The sequence below is a fragment of the Hemiscyllium ocellatum genome, chromosome 23 (assembly GCF_020745735.1).
Source record: "Hemiscyllium ocellatum isolate sHemOce1 chromosome 23, sHemOce1.pat.X.cur, whole genome shotgun sequence".
NCBI classification, from domain to species: Eukaryota; Metazoa; Chordata; class Chondrichthyes; order Orectolobiformes; family Hemiscylliidae; genus Hemiscyllium; species Hemiscyllium ocellatum.
Genome location: NC_083423.1, coordinates 25,195,494 through 25,215,020, shown reverse-complemented (window position 1 = coordinate 25,215,020; position 19,527 = coordinate 25,195,494). Strand labels below are relative to the sequence as shown.

Here is a 19,527-nt window from a genome sequence, read left to right as displayed (position 1 = left end):
ACCAATCAACCTTTGTGTGCCACAGGTGGTCACATTTGCTTTCCATCGAGCTACATGGAGTCCGATTAAGATGCATTTTGTAGAGAACCTTCCTTCCAAAGGAAAAGAGAATGCATATCCAACTTCCTTAGATTGCTTCTCTTAGCTGAACAGTTCAGCTGTACTGTGAACATTTTGTACCATGCATACAGCAATACAGCAGCTGACAACTTGAAATCCAGAGTTGTCTCCTTTGCAGTGATAGTATTATGTATTCATACTTAATAGAAACAGGAATTATTTTGTATAGTAGTAGATTGTCACAGTATTAATTTCATGGTGTCACATATGTAAGCTATTGACTTGTATATTAAGATGTACATATTATTCAGAGATGGTAACTGCAACTCATGGCTCATTTATCATTCTTGATATTTCTAGAAAAAGATTGGAAACTGACATTTGTCTATTCTTTATTCTTGAATGTTTCCTAACAAGTACTAACTTACTTGAAAAAGGTCAACCTACTTTAATGTATTCAATCATAAATGTGCATTACTAGAATTGATGCCATTTGACAAATACCTTTACTTGATGTGCAAACATGCATTAAAATGGCTGCATTCACAATGTATGTCAATTTAGGTGTATTTTAATTGTGTGAAGCTTCTGAAAGTACATCATTTGCAATGATCTTGTATTAGAACCATCATGTCGATTAACACTGGAGTTTTCTCAATGTCAGCCTTAACCACTGCTATATTGTGTGAAAACTCCAAAAACAGCACAACACAGCTTTAAGATAATTGAAGGTAAAACAAGGAACTAATATCTGGGAAATAAATTACTTGTAACCAGCACTGTAAATGTATTCCAATTTCTTCCATATTCAAGCTGTCAATATTAGCATCCAAAGTGAAGTTGAGCTTCGTTCTTCCAAAATAAATTACATTAAAATCTTCAATACAGAAATTGCATCAAGTGTGTAAGTTAAAAACATGGATGGATGGAGAACTGTGTACACAAGATTAGAACATACGATCAAGAGAAGAAATAACACTGTTCACAGGCAGCTCAATATTTGAATGTATAACCTTCATTTTTTTTTTGTTTAATGTGAGAAACTAACCCAGTTTACAAAACGTAGCAGTGCATTTAAAAGTATGCCCAAAGACGTGGCAAGCAAATTGGGGAGATGAGAAAAAAAAGGGAATCCACATTGTACGAAATTTGTCCACACCGACCCGCCGAAGCGCAACCCACCCATACCCCTACATATACCCCTTACCTAACACTACGGGCAATTTAGTATGGCCAATTTACCTAACCCGCACATCTTTGGACTGTGTGAGGAAACCAGAGCACCCGGAGGAAACCACGCAGACACGGGGAGAACGTGCAAACTTCACAGTCAGTCGCCTGAGGCGGGAATTGAAGCCGGGTCTCTGGCACTGTGAGGCAGCAGTGCTAACCACTGTGCCACCGTGCCACCCACATTCTTGTATAAAAGATCAGTACTGTGAACGTACTAATTGTTTTCCATCGATAAAAATGAAGATCTCCCGTTTGTGTCTAATTTTGCTTAATTGACAGATGATAGAATGAGGTATTATATTTCCACATATCTCTAAGTATCTTGACAACATCTGGTTCCATAACACAAAAAGGGGCTACATACATGCCAAAGCAAATGCTTAAATCAAAAATGTCTGAAGTTTTTAAAAAAAAAAACAAAATGCCACTGATAGACTTTAATGACAGTTTGGTCAAAGTTCAGTTCCTTGACACTGCAGTATTTTTAATGCGGTTGTACTTCAAGAATTGTATCTGTATTCAATCCTATATTGGTAATCTATAGGTAAAGCAAACAATTCCTCCAACAAAGTAGAACATTTTTGTCTATTAATTGAATGTTACCAAAAAGAGAGTAAATGTGTTTTATTTGGAGACATTTTTGTTACGTTTCGTTACTAAATTCAAAGTATGACTTATCCCATTGTGTAATTAGATTAAGTTAACAGACTGGTTTAAAACAAAAACTGATAAATTAGGAGCCTTTGAAGTTATGCATGATTTTTAAAAATCTGCTAAATTAAAAACATATCTACAGTGCAGAATACTGTTTTTTTTAAAAAAAAGCAAAAAAAGTGTTTTCTGCTGTAAGTAATATTGTGGATTAACTCATGCCTCCCCTGATGCTACATAATAGTTTGTCATTTTAGAGTTTGTTTTTGGGTGGAGTGAGGGGATTGGAGAAAACGAAAGGGTAAGTGCAGATTGCATAATATTTTGTTTCTTGTTCGTCCCTGGTGTCTCAGGTTGAAAGAAATACAACCAGATGATTTAGGAACTGGAGGATCCCAAGTTACAAGAATTCAGTTTCTCTCCATACACTAAAGAAAAAAGTGGGCTAAACGTTCTGTCAGACGAAGCCAATTTCACTTGAACCGTGAATTCACGACTAGACGTTACCTTATTAAAGGTTTCTTTCTTCTATTGCTGACGATTTAAATCACATAATTCTCAGTTGCATGCGCCTGGAATTAAGTAATTTTTTTCTCTTTAAGTATCAGTTCAAACAATACCAGTACACTCCAAATGTTTGAATGTCTAAGGTATTGTGCTCAAGGAATATTAAATCTAACCAATACAAAAAGAGCTCAGAAGTTACATACCTGAAATTTCAAAGTTTCTGGAGGCTCACAAAATACATTAACAGACCACATGGCAGGTTTGTTAAAGGCATTAGTATAGATTCAAAACAATCTGAAGCATTGGACAATTTGAGTTGTAGCAGATTTCAACAAACAGTCCAAACTGAATACTCTCAAAAGTAGCAATAACCCAAGCATTCTATCAAGAATGAATTTGAAACACAAAATTGAAGAAAACATATCACCTTTAAAGTTGCATCAGGCACAATACTGAAGGTTGGACACTGCCCAGGAGGCTTGAAGATCTCCAGGAGTTCTCGAAGGCAGTTAATATTGCAGATAAAAAGAACATTTTCACTTCAGCCAGCCATTCAACTACAGACTGTTCTGATATAACAGAATAATTCCACTCCTGTGTGAACCTGTTATGAAAATTGCATAATAGCAGCACCATTTAAACCAATGGGATCAGATTCATGTTATAGCCAATACAAGGAAGAAAAACTTGTGTTCTACAAATAATGGTCTAAACTCTTCAATCACGTTATAGCCAATTCACGTTGAAGAATTCACATTGTAGTGTATATCAAAAATAGTCAGCTAATTAAGATTTACAGCTATTCAAGTATTAATACCCACAATTTTCTTCCTCCACCCTGGATATTCCAACATATGCACAAATCACATTTTTAATTCAGTAGTAACTTCATCAATGGTGACAACAGGATTTGAGGATGATTACATTGCACATACAGGTCTGAAGCACATCCAGCTCAAAATATGTTTAATTTACAAAGATTGAGAACAATAGCGAGTACATCATTACAAAAATACATACTTCTGAAGCATATGACAAATAGCAAACAAATCAAAAGTTAGTTAAGCAGACAGCTGTTCCCTTGTTGATACAAAAATGAATGTTTGCAGCTATTTATAGGCAATTTTAATTTATGTATTGCTGGTAATTGTGCAATTCACTAACCATATCTTTTTTCCATAACTGCAGTCTTCATTTGACTAGACCACTCTGCAACTAGGCAGAAAATTATGAGGAGTTCAAACAGTCTGAAATTCATCTATTTCCACTTATCTATTGAAACAGCAAATAACTGCATGACACTCCAGCAGGTGGTGCTCGTGTGCTCTTCAGTGCTCCACTTGCGCAGTCTGTAATTCTGAGCATTACAGAGAAAAAAATGCTAATGGTTAACAGCACTATAATGGGTATTTGCTGTCAGTCAATTAGTTGTTAAAAATAATCATGCAAAGAGGTTGTTTGAAATTGCAAGACAACTTTCTTTCTGACAGATAAAAATCTTTTGACATTAAGGTTTATTCTACAAGGTACTTGTGAAACTTTTCACACATGAAAATCACTAAGAATAAATTACCGTAATGTGCTTTTTGCATAGCCAAGCTTCAATTTATTAGTAAAAAGAATTTTCTCTCTGACATTGCAAGTTTTTCTGGAATAGAATACTTCAATGACTAATGTATACCAAGAAGTGATTTTGCAAAGCTTCTTAAAAATGAAGACGCACGCAACAAAATAATGATGCATGAAATTTAACCTTTAGCATTAACCAATTTATTTAGCAATTCTATTAGAAAAGATTAAAATAACTGGGCCTATATTTGCGATTGACAGGAGAGATGCAGAAAGGATGTTTCACGCAGTTGGTGACCTAAAACCAAGGCACGCTGCTCGAGAACAAGGCGGTCAAAAGCAAGTCTGAAATAGAGGAATTTCTTTACTCAAAAGGATAGAGAATCTTGGGAATTCTCTGTCTCAGAAGGCTGTGGAAGCTCAGTCATTGAGTATCTTCAAGACTAAAAAAAATCTCAAAGATTAAAAACAACAGGGACAGCACAAGATTGGTGAAGTGGGCTTGAAGGGCGAAAAAGACTTTCAGCTCTGAACGTTGAGTTCCAATACAGCCAATAAAAAATTCCATAGCATGCCACAAATAATTTTTACATGGGAGGTTATTTTTCACATTATTTGATTAGTATAGTCTTCAGCTACCCAGTCCAGCCATCTAAAGAAACTGCTTTTAACTTATTGGTTGCACTTCTGCTTCATGCTGTTGACTTATTGGGAAGTGGCGAAGTGTTGCAGCTCACAGGATTTGCTCCTGGGCCTGGCCGTGATGGCCAACATGTCCAGGTGGCAGGTGGTTGAAGTTGTTATAGAACTTAGCTGTCCATCCCTGTTCCATGGTTAAAATATATGTGCTTGTGTGTCCATGGAAAGGGTACATGCAGAGTCCAACAGCACTGCACAAGCCTTTTGCGACAAGACAGCCCTTCAGGGGCTCGTGTGCGTCATCGTCCCAAGAAGTGATATTTTAAACTTTACAGGTTTTTGTTGGCATTCTATTTTTTTTTTAAAAAGGCATTCTATTGTTTTCTTATTGTCCCCAATTGGGTGCTGACATTCAAAAGCGTAGACAGCATTCTTCACAAATAGCCTCAGTTATTTACATAATGGATGAGACATGGGTTGAGGGCAATTTTGTTTAAACAAAGGAATTTGAAATAAAATGGTAAAAAACAAGCTCAGGCACATCATCCGGACCAATTATAAAGGTATTAGTTTGTATCCTCTGTAGTCTGTACACAAGCTATGCTTATAGTCCAAGTTCAGGGAAAATGGCTTGAAGTATTACTTTGCAAACTTACAAATCCTACCATTGCATTTAATGTGAACAGATGGCAAATTGGCACAATGGTTAAAAAGTAATTTTTCATGTTTAAATAAAATCATAAAACTGAAAACGCTCATATCCTTGCCGAATAAATAATGCAAATATTTAGAATGGTACAAAATTTTAAGATTCCTGTTGACAGAAGAAAAATTTATTTTAACAAACTTTTATCAAGAAAATTAAGCAAATTAAAATTAAAAGTTGTATCTGGCTCAGTTATCTCATTGCATTAACTCTTAAAAGTATTTTTGAGAAAAAAAACAAATTAATTCAGGTCATTTGCCATATAGAAAGAGATAATAAAAATTGTTTTTTGTACAAAATTTAATTTGGAATCCTTCAGTTAATGAATATATTTTTAAACAAAATAATTGAATAGAAACTCAATTTAAAAGACACTCCATAATAGATTTCTTTTAATCATTTAGTACTGGTGAAAAGTCCATTTCAGAGGAGATGATCACCTAGTGGCGTTACAGCTACACTATTAATCCAGAGATTAATATGCTGGAGGATCCAGGTTCAAATTCCATCACAGCAGTTGGTGAAGTCGGAATTCAGTAAAATTCTGGAATTAAGAGTCAAATGATTTCAGTGAATCCATTGCTGATTGGTGAGCTACCTGGGGTTTTTTTGACAATGTACTTCAGGGAAGCAAATTACCATCCTTACCTGGTCTGGCCTCTACGGGACTCCAGATCCACAGTAATGTGATTGACTTAACCGTCCACTAGCCATTCAGAGGTAGACAACAGATACAGGCCTAGCCAGCAACACCTACTGAATAATAAAAAGTAAATCAATAGGATCACTAATGCAAAGAAACATCTGCACACAATGTAACAAACCTATAGTAAAAGATAGTTCTGCAAGGTTCCATAATCACATTCTTCATAAAGTTTTGAATGAGTAATTCACTTTTTTTGGGAGATTCCACTACCACCCCAACCCAAAATTTATTGATCAGGAAAGAAACGGAGCTCACTTAAGGTTCAGCACTCCCAAGTATGTTACAAATTACAAAAAACTGTATCAGAGAAAGCCTGCTCAAACTTTGTTCAGATATCAATCAAGATGCAGCAAAAAAGGTTGCACAAATTCCAATATTCTGCCCTGTATTCCATGGTGCAGAATGCAGTGGGAAACATTGCAGTTAGAAGAGAAAAGCTGTTACAAGCTAGGTTAGTGAACACAATTATAAATGTATGACCATGACAACAAAAAGGTGCAGCACATGCTACAGCTAAAAATAGAAAGATAATTCTTGTCCCTCCACGTTAGATGTAAATTTGAAAGCTAGCAAAGCCCAGATGAAAGTGGCAAAACACATTAAAGTCAGCATACTCTGAAATATTACACACTGCTATGAATTAGTTAAACAATTCCAGATGTTGGGCGGTGGAAACTACAGAATAGCTTTCTGCTCATCATCTCAGCTTTTCCAGTTGGAAGTTATTTTCCAGGTTTACACCTTCAGTTTTAAACGAAGTATTACTCACTCAAGGTTGAAAATAAGAGTTCCTCAAGGGAGACGCTTCAGAACATATTGAAATAATAATACCAGCCTTAAGTCTTTCTGCATTGCCAGAAACTGGATTTGTTTTTTGATAAACCCAAACTGGGAAAGTACTCATTGTGCAGTGTTAACAATACTAAAGCAATATGTTTTACGACAGCTTTTAGTATTTTTATTGTTGTTTTGCAGTGGCAACATCACGTGCCAAGGTGTCAAACTTCTTTCAGGTGAATTATTCACAAAATATAATTTGACCACAAGGGAGACACTAAACAGGCTGGGCTTGTTTTCCCTGGAGCATCAACAGCCGAGGGGTGACCTTATAGAAGTTTATAAAATCATGAGGGGCATGGAGAGGGTAAGTAGACAGTGTCTTTTCCCTGGGGTGGGGGTGTCCAGAACTAGAGGGATTAGATTTAAAGGAGAGAGAGAGGAAAAGGAATCTAAGGGGCAACTTTTTCATGCAGAGGGTGGTGCATGTATGGAATGAGCTGCCAGAGAAAGAGGCTGCAGCTGGTACAATTACAATATTTAAAAAGCAACTGGAGGGATATATGTATAGGAAGGATTTAGAGGGATATGGGCCTTGCACTGTCAAATAGGACTAGATTAGTTAGGATATCTGGTCAGCATGGATGAGTTGGACTGAAGGGTCTGTTTCCGTGCTGTATATCTCTACTACTCTGTGCTATCCCCATCATGTTCATCTGCCGTTGCTCAGCTCATTTACACAAATTACAAGAGTTGTCCAAAATACATTAACTCATTCCTGTGCTCTACCATTCTTGTCTGCATTATTGGTAAATGTTTGCTGAGTTTCTGAATGCTAGATAGAAGCAACAGAAATTCCCATTTAACAATGCATAATTAAAACAATGGGCCATCTAGAAGACACAATGCCAAGCACAAAGTTGCAACCAAAATGGTAATTATTGTAATTCTTGAACCCTAGAAAATTAAAGATACACAATCAAGACATTATGCACTTTTTTCAAGGAGACCCGCAGCCTGCAGTGAGATTTGCAAATGAACCTCTACTGGCCTGCACCAGTTTTGAAACGTGAAAGTGTAATTTCCTTCTTGTGGTTTGACATGTGGCGTCCATTAGTCAGTTTAACACAGGGATAACTCTGCAAGAGTGGGGTTGAGTTTGGGGAAGGCTCTCTCCTCTTCCTGCCTTAGTCATAGAGATGTACAGCATGGAAAAAGACCCTTCAGTCTAACCTGTCCATGCCGACCAGATATCCCAACCCAATCTAGTCCCACCTGCCAGCACCCGGCCCATACCCCTCCAAACCCTTCCTACTCATATACCCATCCAAATGCCTCTTAAATGTTGCAATTGTACCAGCCTCCACCACACCCTCTGGCAGCTCATTCCATACACGGACCACCCTCTGCGTGAAAAAGTTGCCCCTTGGGTCTCTCATATCTTTCCCCTCTCACCCTAAACCTATGCCCTCCACTTCTGGACTCCCCGACCCCAGGGAAAAGACTTGGTCTATTTATCCTACCCCATGCCCCTCATACTTTCGTAAATCTCTATATGGTCGCCCCTCAGCCTCTGACACTCTAGGGAAGACAGCCCCAGCCTCTCCCTGTAACTCAAATCCTCCAACCCTGGCAACATCCTTGTAAATCTTTTTTAAACCCTTTCAAGTTTCACAACATTTTTCCGATAGGAAAGAGACCAGAATTGCACGCAATATTCCAACAGTGGCCAAACCAATGTCCTGTACAGCCGCAACATGACCTCCCAATTCCTGTACCCAGTACTCCGATCAATAAAGGAAAGCATACCAAACGCCTTCTTCACTATCCTATCTACCTGCGACTCCACTTTCATGGAGCTATGAACCTGCAATCCAAGGTGGCTCTGTTCAGCAACACTCCCTAGGACCTTACCATTAAGTGGGTAAATCGTGCTAAGATTTGCTTTCCCAAAATGCAGCACCTCGCATTTATTCGAATTAAACTCCATCTGCTACTTCTCGATCCATCTGATCAAGATCCCGTTGTAAGTTAAGGTAACCTTCTTTGCTGTCCACTACACCTCCAATTTTGGTGTCATCTGCAAACTTACTCTCCCTCTTCTGCTCGCATCCAAATCTTTTACGTAAATGATAAAATGTAGAGGACCCAGCGCCGATCTTTGTGGCACTCCACTGGTCACAGGTCTCCAGTCTGAAAAACAACTCTTCACCACCTCCCTGTCTTCTACCTTTGAGCCAGTTCTGTATCCAAATGGCAAGTTATCCCTTTATTCCGAGAGATCTAACCTTGTTAACCAGCCTCCCACGGGGAACCTTGTTGAAATCTTTACTGAAGTCCATATAGATAACATCTAATGCTGTGCCCTCATCAATTCTCTTAGTTACTTCTTCAAAAAACTCAATCAAGTTTATGAGACGTGATTTCCCACTCAAGACTATGCTGACTGTCCCTACTCAGTCCTTGCCTTTCCAAATACACATGCATCCTGTTCCTCAGGATTTCCTCCAACAACTTGCCCACCACCGAGGTCAGGCTCACTGGTCTATAGTTCCCTGGTTTGTCCTTACCACCCTTCTTAAATAGTGGCACCACGTTGGCCAACTTCCAGTACCTCACTTGTGACTACCGATGATTCAAATACCTCAGCAAGAGGCCGAGCAATCACTTCACTAGCTTCCCACAGAATTCTAGGGTACACCTGATCAGGTCCTGGGGGATTTATCCACCTTTATGCATTTCAACACATCCAACACTTCCTCCTCTGTAATGACATTTTGCAAGGTGTCACCATCTTTTTTGCTACTTTGTATATCCTTTTCCACAGTAACCTCTGATGCAAAACACACATTTAGTATCCCCCTCATTTTCTGCGGCTTCACACAAAGGCCGCCTTGCTGATCTTTGAGGGGCCCTATTCTCTCTCTAGTTATCCTTTTGTCCTTAACATATTTGTAAAAACCCTTTGGATTCTCCTTAATTCTATTCTCCAAAGCTATTCATGTCCCCCTTTTGCCCTCCTGATTTCCCTCTCAAGTATACTCCTACCACCTTTACACTCTAAGGATTCACTCGATCTCTCCTGTCTATACCTTACATATGCTTCCTTCTTTTCCTTTACCAAATCCTGTTTCTTTAGTTATCCAGCATTCCCTATACCTACCAGTCTTTCCTTTCACCCTGACAGGAATATACTTGCTCTGGATTCTCGTCATCTCATTTCTGAAGGCTTCCCATTTTCCAGCTGTCCTTTTACCTGCGAACATCTGCCCCCAAACAGCTTTCCAAAGTTCTTGCCTTAAACCGTCAAAATTGGCCTTTCTCCAATTTAGATCTGGTCCATCCTTTTCCATCACTATTTTAAATCTAATAAAATTACAGTCAGTGGCTCCAAAGTGCTCCCCCATTTAAACATCAGTCACTTGCCCTGCATTATTGTCCAAGTGGAGGTCAGGTTTTACACCTTCTCTAGTAGGTACATCCATATACTCAATCTGAAAATCATTTTGTACACATTTAAATTCCTCTCCATCTCAACCCTTAACACTATGGCAGTCCCAGTCATTGTTTAGAAAGTTAAAATCCCCTACCATAACCACCCTATTAATCTTACAGATAGTTGACATCTCCTTACAAGTTTTTTTCTCAATTTTCCTGACTTTTAGGGGGTCTATAATACAATTAGGAGAAAGTGAGGACTGCAGATGCTGGAGATCAGAGCTGAAAAATGTGTTGCTGGAAAAGCGCAGCAGGTCAGGCAGCATCCAAGGAGCAGGAGAATCAATGTTTCGGGCATAAGTCCTTCTTCAGGAATGAGGAAAGCGTTTCCTCATTCCTGAAGGGCTTATGCCTGAAATGTCAATTCTCCTGCTCCTTGAATGCTGCCTGACCTGCTGCGCTTTTTCACCAACACATTTTTCAGCTCTGATCTCCAGCATCTGCAGTCCTCACTTTCTCAGAATTTATTTTAATCTACTGCGAATCCTCTTGCAAGGATGCCTTCCTTGAAGAAGCTCTCTTCCTCCCTCTACAAGGATTTCAGTGAGTTACCCTCTCACTGCACCCCCCCCCAGGTCATCTCCTCTGTCCTGAAGCTCTTCAGCCTTTCCTCAATCCTGAAGGAGGGCTTATGCCCGAAACGTCGATTCTCCTGCTCCTTGGATGCTGCCTGACCTGCTGCGCTTTTCCAGCAATACATTTTTCAGTCTATAATACAATTCCAATTAGGTGATCATCCTTTTCTTATTTCTCAGTTCCACCCAAATAAATTCCCTGGATCTATTTCCGGGAATATCTTCCCTCAGCACAACTGTAATGCTATCCCTTATCAAAAATGCCACTCCCCCTCCTCTCTTGCCTCCCTTTCTATCTTTCCTGTAGCATTTGTATCCTGGAACATTAAGCTGCCAGTCCTGCCCATCCCTGAGCCATGTTTCTGTAATTGCTATGATATCCCAGTCCCATGTTCCTAACCATGCCCTGAGCTCATTTGCCTTCCTTGTTAGGCCCTTTGCATCAAAATAAGTGCAGTTTAATTTATTAGTCCTATCTTGTCCCTGCCTGCCCGGACTCTTCCAAGCAGCTCGAGCAAATCTCCCTGCCAGTATATTAGTCCCCTTCCAATTTAGGTGCAATCCACTCTTCTTGTACAGGTCACTTCTACCCCAAGAGATTCCAATGATCCAAAAATGTGAATCCTTCTCCCATGCATGGCTGAGGAGCAGGTGTATTCATCTGCTCGATCCTCCTATTCCTGCTCTCACTAGCTCGTAGCACCGGGAGTAATCCAGATATTACTACTCTCGCGGACCTCCTTCAAATCCCTGCCAAACTTTGTAATCTCTCTTCAGAGTCTCAATCTTTTCCATTTTTGTGTCGTTGGTGCCAATGTGAACCAATGACCTCTTGCTGGCCTCTCTCCCCCTCGAGAACATTCTGCACCCTTGGACCTGGGAAGCAACACACCATTCTGCTTTGTCGCTGACCACAGAAAAATCTGTCTGTACCTCAGACTAGAGAGTCTCCGAGCACAATTGATCTCTTGGAACCCGGCATACCCCTCATTACATTAGAGCCAGTCTCAATACCAGAAACTTGGCTGTTCGTGCCAAGTTCCCCTGAGAATCCATCACCCGCTACATTTCCCAAGATCGGTGGCCTCTCAATTTTGTTTTATAATACACCTGTAAAATATCATGGTGCTGTTTCATGATGGTAGAAAGTGTTGCATAAACCCCACGCTGTTCCTGTTGGCATACAACAGAAAACAATTCTGCTAGAGTTCTGGTTCTGAAATCAGAAATTTGATTTTTGCACAGAAGGGATTATAATGATTTAAATATCAGAAGTCTGATGCCATTTTCAATCATGGCTGATCATGTGTCTCAGGGTCCATATTCCCACACTACTCCCACAACCCTTAATAACAAGAAATCTATCAATCTCTATTTTGAACATACTATCTGAACTTCCACAATCTTCTGGGGCACAGAATTACAAAGATTCACTATCCTCTGAGTAGAGAAGTTCTTTCGTCTTATCTCAATCCTAAATAGCTTGGTTTTTAATGTGACTTATCTTCCTGGATCAGACAGCCAGAGGAAACATCATTCCTGCATATACTCTGTTTATCCTATCATCATGAACATTGTACATTTCTATCAGATCACCTTCTGTTCTTCTAAATTCCAAAAGAATTTAGGCCCAGTCCCCTCAATCTCACCTCAGTTCTGTCCCACCATGCCCAGAATTAGTTAGGTGAATTGCTACTACACTCCCTTGACAGTAGTACAACTTTCCTTAGGATAAGAATTGCATAATAGTGCAGGTACAGCCTCACCAGCATTTAAAGCATTTGCAGCAAGACTGCTTTTATAATCAAATCCTTTTGCGATAAAAGGTTAACAAATCATTTGCCACATGAACAGCTTGCTCTACCAGTATGTCAACTTTCATAGAGAAAGATAAAAATAGGCAATTAGACTCCATGAGACTGCTTCACTACTCAACATAATTGAGCTTGGATGATCACTGAGCTCAATACCCTAAGCCTGTTTTACCTTCATATAGCTCTTGCGGCTAAAGGGATCAAAAGATACATCTATCTCTTCCTTGAAAACACAAATGTTTTGACCTCAACCATTTTCTGTAGTAATAAACACCAGAGGCTCACCACTCTTTGGTGACGTATGAACAAGTACACTCGGTCTCTTTGGACATCAATAGTTTCTATTTTTCACCATTTAAAAAAAATTTCTACAGGTATCTCTCCTAACAATGTAAGTAACCTCACACTTATCCACATCATATTCCATCTGCTGTGTTCTTGCTCACTTACTCAGTTTATCTAAATCCCCTTGTGTAATGTTAAAAGATGAACTTGTATTCTCTTTGTGGATATTACTGTAACATTAAAAGGTTAAACTGTATTGACTTTCTCCAAGAAGCTGAACATTCTGGAAGTGGATGGAGGACGACATTCTGTATTACAGACAACATGCAGGAATTTAGATGACTATCGATCGTAATCCACACTTCATTTGGGCAGCCATTTATTACTGTTCTGCTATTATCAAATTAAAAACTCTCCTTCAGTCCCTTCCATTCAGAAATGCTTTCACAGCCATCTGCCAGCCAACCAAAGTAATTTGTGAGATCATCCCGTGAAGTTAGCACATATCATCTTAGGGAAATCATGGAGTCAGTAAAATATTTGCATAACAATTCCCCAGGATTAGGGCATTCACATGGTCTCTGAGGATGTCCTCATCCTATCATTATACCTAGGGTAACATGTGGTGGTGGCGGCAGGGGGCCGGGGGAGTGGCTGGAATACCTGTGACTTGTTGGAAGTGGATGTCTTTCCTTTGTTCGGGGCCTCTTTGGACTCAACTTCACACGCCTGCCAAGAGTGTCAAAGGGGGTCACCTCACTTGTACAGGCGGTAATAAACTTAAACTGTTTGCAGAAGTTGGTGTGTGCAAATCGCATCTCATTTGAAAAACCTTAGGAATAGAACCTAACTTGAAGCCTCCCAACTCTCAATCCCACCAAATTTTTATGTCTGCAAATAGGGAACTAATACAATTGGCCCACAGATCCAAACTGTATAAAAGCTGCTCAAACCCAAGCAATGATCATTGTGGTACTACTGGTCACAGCCTGACAACTGGAGAATGTCCCATTTTCCTTCTCTCTTTTTGCTTGTTAACGAATCCTCAATCCCATGTGCTTTAATTTTGTTCACTAAACTCCTAAGGGGTCTTTATCAAAAGCTTTTCGAAAATTCAAACGTATCACACCCAATATCCCATCTCCTTTCCATATCGCTCCTAAAGGCCAAATATCCCTTAACATTGAGTTCCCAATCTTGGTCACCCTGCAGAAATGTTTCCATAAAGGCAAATATAATCTCACAGTATCTTCTGTTATCATGAATTCACGTTGCAAATGCTGAATGCATTCAGACAGAATTCTCCCCAACAGCACAGAAAATGTACTACAAGAATGTTACTCCGAGTCATCATCCCTCTACAGGTCTCATCTGCCCTAGAAGCAAACCCAATGCCCTAGAAAGTGAAAACCCTCCCTCCTGCATTATATTTCCAAGCCATGTATTCATTTGCTTGATCTTCCCATTTCTACACTTTGTAGGTGATATCAGGATTAGATTAAATTAGATTACTTACAGCATGGCAACAGGCCCTTCGGCCCAACAAGATAAACCCACCCAGACCCGTTCCCCTACATTTGCCTCTTCACCTAACACTACAGGCAATTTAGCATGGCCAATTCACCTAATCTGCACATCTTTGGACTGAGGGAGGAATCCGGAGCACCCAGAGGAAACCCAGGCAGACACAGAGAGAATGTGCAATCTCCACACAGACAGTTGCCCGAGGCAGGAATTGAACCCAGGTCTCTGGTGCTGTGAGGCAACAGTGCTAACCACTGAGCACATTGGCTTAATCACCCTGCTTTTCAGTCACTTGCTGAATGCCAAGCTGTCTAAAGTTTACCTCCAGGGACTCATCATTCTTTCTATCAATGCAGGCCACAATCTCTGGCTTATTAGTTTCACTGAAAAGTATGTCCTGCAGTGCTCACACATCTTCGAACTAGAAAACAACAAACATCCTGGAGTCACATCTGTAGTCACAAAAACAAAATATACCCTAAACATGGAATCACCCACCACTCTTGCCCTTCCCCTCTTCTCTCTCTACTCCCTCCAAACAAAAACTATGTAACTGATTTACTTGTGCTGCACTTGGTGAGCTAGATTTCTCATATGAACTTTCCCCTCATTAGCATCCAAATATCTGGTCTTAATCTGCAGTGTGACAACTGTGTTAAAAACATCCCACCATAGTTCTCAATCTTGGAAACACCACAGCAACTTCAGTCATTGCTCGAGTTCCAAAACACAGAGCTCAGGCTTTGCAGCTGAAGACAATTCCTACATAACTCCCACAAAATGGCACAGGATTGGGAATCCTTGTAGACAGGTAGTCCTGTCATGCCTTGAGTTAACTTTCATGTCATTTACTTCAAACTGGAGATGAGAAAGCAGAAAGTAAAATAATTCCCAATTCACAGGAACGGATTGGTGAAACACAGTATTTACAAACAAATCCGCTTATGACTTCATTGTGATGAAACTTTTATCAAACGTTCAAAAACAGTAACTAAAACTGGCAGTAATAATATTTTACTATCAAGACGCAATTTTAATTTTATGCAAGCAAAAGAACTCAGCATTGCTTAAATACAGGCAAACATCATGTGCAGTATGATGTGCACTTCATTTTCGTAAGAAAATAAATACATATAGGACTGGCTGGTTAAGTTAGCTGTCATGACAGCTATGTACAGAACATATTTCTTTTTAATTTTCTTCTTACGAAATCAAAATTCTCCCACTAAGCATACTGAATACTAGTCAGCAAGATGTAATTTAAAATCAAATAACCAGCTAGATACTGAATTTAATTAACTTACTAAACTTAATCACAACATTTTTATCTCAAAATAACTAAACAGCCATTCTAACCTACTTGAATTTTATGCAAGTAAATCCAGCAGCTTCAACTTGCAAATATATTTAAAGTTAAATTGCACGCTCTTTGCTAAAAGCTGTTGGTAGACCTATGTCAAATACAATGCAGTGTAAAGATATACATCTTAACATACTTCCTGATCAAAACACCACAGCAGCCAATTGACTTTGTTACATTTAACAGAAGAGCAGGGGCAGAAGCAGCAAAGAATGTTGCATTCACCTTTGCTGCAGCTGTTGCACTGTCCGCTCAGATGTGTTCGGATCCTCCATGTGAAGCATCTCCGAAAGGAAGAAAGTCTTGTCAGTTTTGTTAAGTATTTAACTGCCCTTATCCAAGAAATCAGATTTCTCTGTGGAGTGATGCAGAAGGGTAAACTGAATTTTGTTTTCAGGTAGGACTTCATTAAAGGAGACTTTGGATAACTGACTCGTTTCCACTCGACTTGGGATGGAGTGGTCACTAAGGACTGTGGATTTAAGAACTTTACTGGTGAACTTTCCCCACATGGGTGGATCCTAGAAATTCTATTTACTATATGGACTAGTAATTTTTGTTGCTATAATCATTGCACGTTGTGTATCAATAACTGGCTGCCAGAGTCTTATGAAAGCTGGTAGTATCTTCTTGAGAAAGTCTTAAACACCTCAAAACATTCCTTAAACATTTAGACTAAATAGAATGCTGAATTACAGAACACATTTGTTGCAGAGTAGAAAATAAACAGGACAGACAGGGAGATGTCAGGCCTCAAAAAAGGGAACCTAGGATGTGAAGATAAAAAACATCTGTTCTCACCAAGTGGTAGCAGGATGCTCTAAGGCAATTAAAAATACTTGCCTTCACACCAATCTGTGTAAACAGGACACAGTGATAACTTTCACGACTGTTCACTTGTGAAATTCATGACAATGTTAGATTCTAATCTCGGAAACTCTATCATCTTGTAAGTATGTCAAAAGCTTTGTAATTAATGGTCAGGTCCTATCCATTATAATGAATTCTTATTACCCTTGTAGGCTAGGCAGTCACACAGACAAACATTTTTTTCTGTTACAGTGAGAGAGAGAGGCACACACACACACCATTTTCGCACTGAGATTGCTGAAGCCAGTAGAAAATTAACTGTGGTCTGGTTCAAATGTGCGTCTACTTGCTATGGATCAAATGTTTTGAATTTAATTGCATTTTGGGACTTGATGACGATTTTGAGTAGCCATCACTGATTATGAAATGCAAACTCTGGAAAAGGTAATGTTGATGAAGCTTTAATTTACTTGCTGTTCTTCCAGACCATGACTGTCATACTGTCAACTCTTAACTAGTCAGATCTTATGTCTTATTTAATTTGAATCACAACTTAGAAAACAAAGCATGCAAGGTTACCTTATGACCTCTCCCACTGGTGCCTCTTCTTTATGATAGGGACTTATGTTGGCAATAGGCACCTGGCTCAGCCGAATCTGTTTTTCCCACCTGATGGATGGCTAATGGCCTGTAGAAAGTGAGGACTGCAGATGCTGGAGATCAGAGCTGAAAAATGTGTTGCTGGAAAAGCGCAGCAGGTCAGGCAGCATCCAAGGAGGAGAATCGACATTTCGGGCATAAGCCCTTCTTCAGGAATGAGGATGGTATGCCAAGCAGGCTAAGATAAAAGATAGGGAGGAGGGACCTGGGGAGGGGCGTTGGGAATACGATAGGTGGAAGGAGGTTAAGGTGAAGGTGATGGACCGGACAGGGGGTGGGGTCGGAGAGGTCGGGAAGACGATTGCAGGTCAAGAATGCGGTGCTGAGTCCGAGGGTTGGGACTGAGGTAAGGTGGGGGGAGAGGAAATGAGCAAGCTGGAGAAATCTGCATTCATCCCTTGTGGTTGAAGGGTTCCTAGGCGGAAGATGAGGCGCTCTTCCTCCAAGCGTCATGTTGCCATGGTCTGGTGATGGAGGAGGCCAAGGACCTGCATGCCCTTGGCAGAGTGGGCGGGGGAGTTGAAGTGTTCAGCCACGGGATGGTTGGGTTGGTTGGTGCGGTTGGTGCAGGTGTCCCAGAAGTGTTCTCTGAAACGTTCCGCAAGTAGGCGGCCTGTCTCCCCAATGTAGAGGGGGCCACATTGGGTGCAGCGGATGCAGTAAGTGATGTGTGTGGAGGTGCAGGCAAATTTGTGACGGATATGGAAGGATCCCTTGGAGGGAAGTGAGAGGGAAGGTGTGGGCGCAAGTTTTGCATTTCTTGCGGTTGCAGGGAGTGGAGGTTGGGTTGGTGGTGGGTGTGGACCTGACAAGGGAGTCGCAGAGGGAGTGGTCTTTCTGGAACGCTGATAGGGGAGGGAAATATATCCTTTGTGGTGGGGTCTGTTTGGAGGTGGCGGAAAATACAAAGCATGATACGATGTATCTGGAGATGGTTGGGGTGGTAGGTGAGGACCAGTGGGGTTCTGTCCTGGTGGCGATTGGAGGGATGGAGCTCAAGGGCAGAGGAGCGGGAAGTGGAGGAGATGCTGTGGAGAGTATCACAAACCATGTCCAAGGAGAAATTGCGGTCTTTGAAGGAGGTCATCCGAGTCTCGGGCAACTGACTCAACACTGTCATTTACTACAAACTGACCGACTGCCACAGCTACCTAGATTACACCTCCTCCCACCCTGCCTCCTGTAAAAATGCCATTCCATATTGCCAATTCCTTCGCCTCCGCCGCATCTGCTCCCAGGAGGACCAATTCCAATACCAAACACCCCAGATGGCCTCCTTCTTCAAAGACCGCAATTTCCCCTCAAACATGGTCGACGATGCACTCCACTGCATCGCCTCCACTTCCCGCTCCTCCGCCCTTGAACCCCGCCCTTCTAAAGCAGTGAAAGAATGCTGATGACTATCCATCGTAATTTACACTTTATTTAGACATTACTCCCCTGCTATTGTCAAGTTAAACTATCAATTCAATCTCTTCCATTCAGAAATGCATTCTGGCCAGAGCTAAGTCGCACCTGTTTTGTCTTGGGAAAGCATAGAGTTAGGAAATAGTCTGCATAACAGTCCCTCGGGATTAGGACATTAGCATTTGCATTATGCCCTAGGATGATCTCATCCTGCCATTGTACTTGGGGTAACACGTGAGTGTGAGTGGCATGTGACTGTGAGGGAAATGGCCAAAGCATCTGTAAGCATTGCCATTGACCTTTATCAAGGGGATGTGTTTCCTTTTGTTCAGTACCTCATTTTGACTCAACTCATGGCTCCAGGTAGGGGTGGGGAGGGGGCAAAGGGGTTCACCTTGCTTATACAAGCTTTAATAAATTCAAAATGTTCCCTTTGTTCAGAGATAGCTTTTTGTCAGGACTCCGTAAACTCTGCAAAGTGTGTTAAAGGTTTATCCAGAAAGCCTGTACTGGACTGTGTTTAATAAATTTGGTTGCTTGTTCACACAAGTTGGGGTATTGCAATTGCATCAAGTGTGCAAAAATTTCAAAAGGTTTAAAAAAAATTAACAGAATCCTAAGTAACAGAATAAATAAAAGAGGATAGTTTTGATTCTGAAAAGAATAAGAAAAGACAGACAACAGGGAACCAGAAAACAAAATAATCTGAAGAATTAAACTGGATTTTTCAAAGCAAAGGGTTTTAT

The 19,527-nt window shown here is 40.4% G+C and overlaps 1 long non-coding RNA gene across 2 annotated transcripts in view; it reads right to left on the bottom strand.

The window, feature by feature from the left end:
- Nucleotides 1–615: 615 nt before the first annotated feature.
- Nucleotides 616–19,527, bottom strand: part of LOC132826881 (uncharacterized) — a 30,470-nt gene continuing 11,558 nt past the window's right edge. The window contains exons 2-3 of one of the 2 annotated variants that reach the window (XR_009645930.1): nucleotides 6,014–6,121; nucleotides 616–3,808 (exon numbers count right to left, since the gene is read on the bottom strand). This is a non-coding gene — a long non-coding RNA (uncharacterized LOC132826881). The remainder of the gene's footprint in view (nucleotides 3,809–6,013; nucleotides 6,122–19,527) is intronic. The other variant, XR_009645931.1, reaches the window with a different exon arrangement.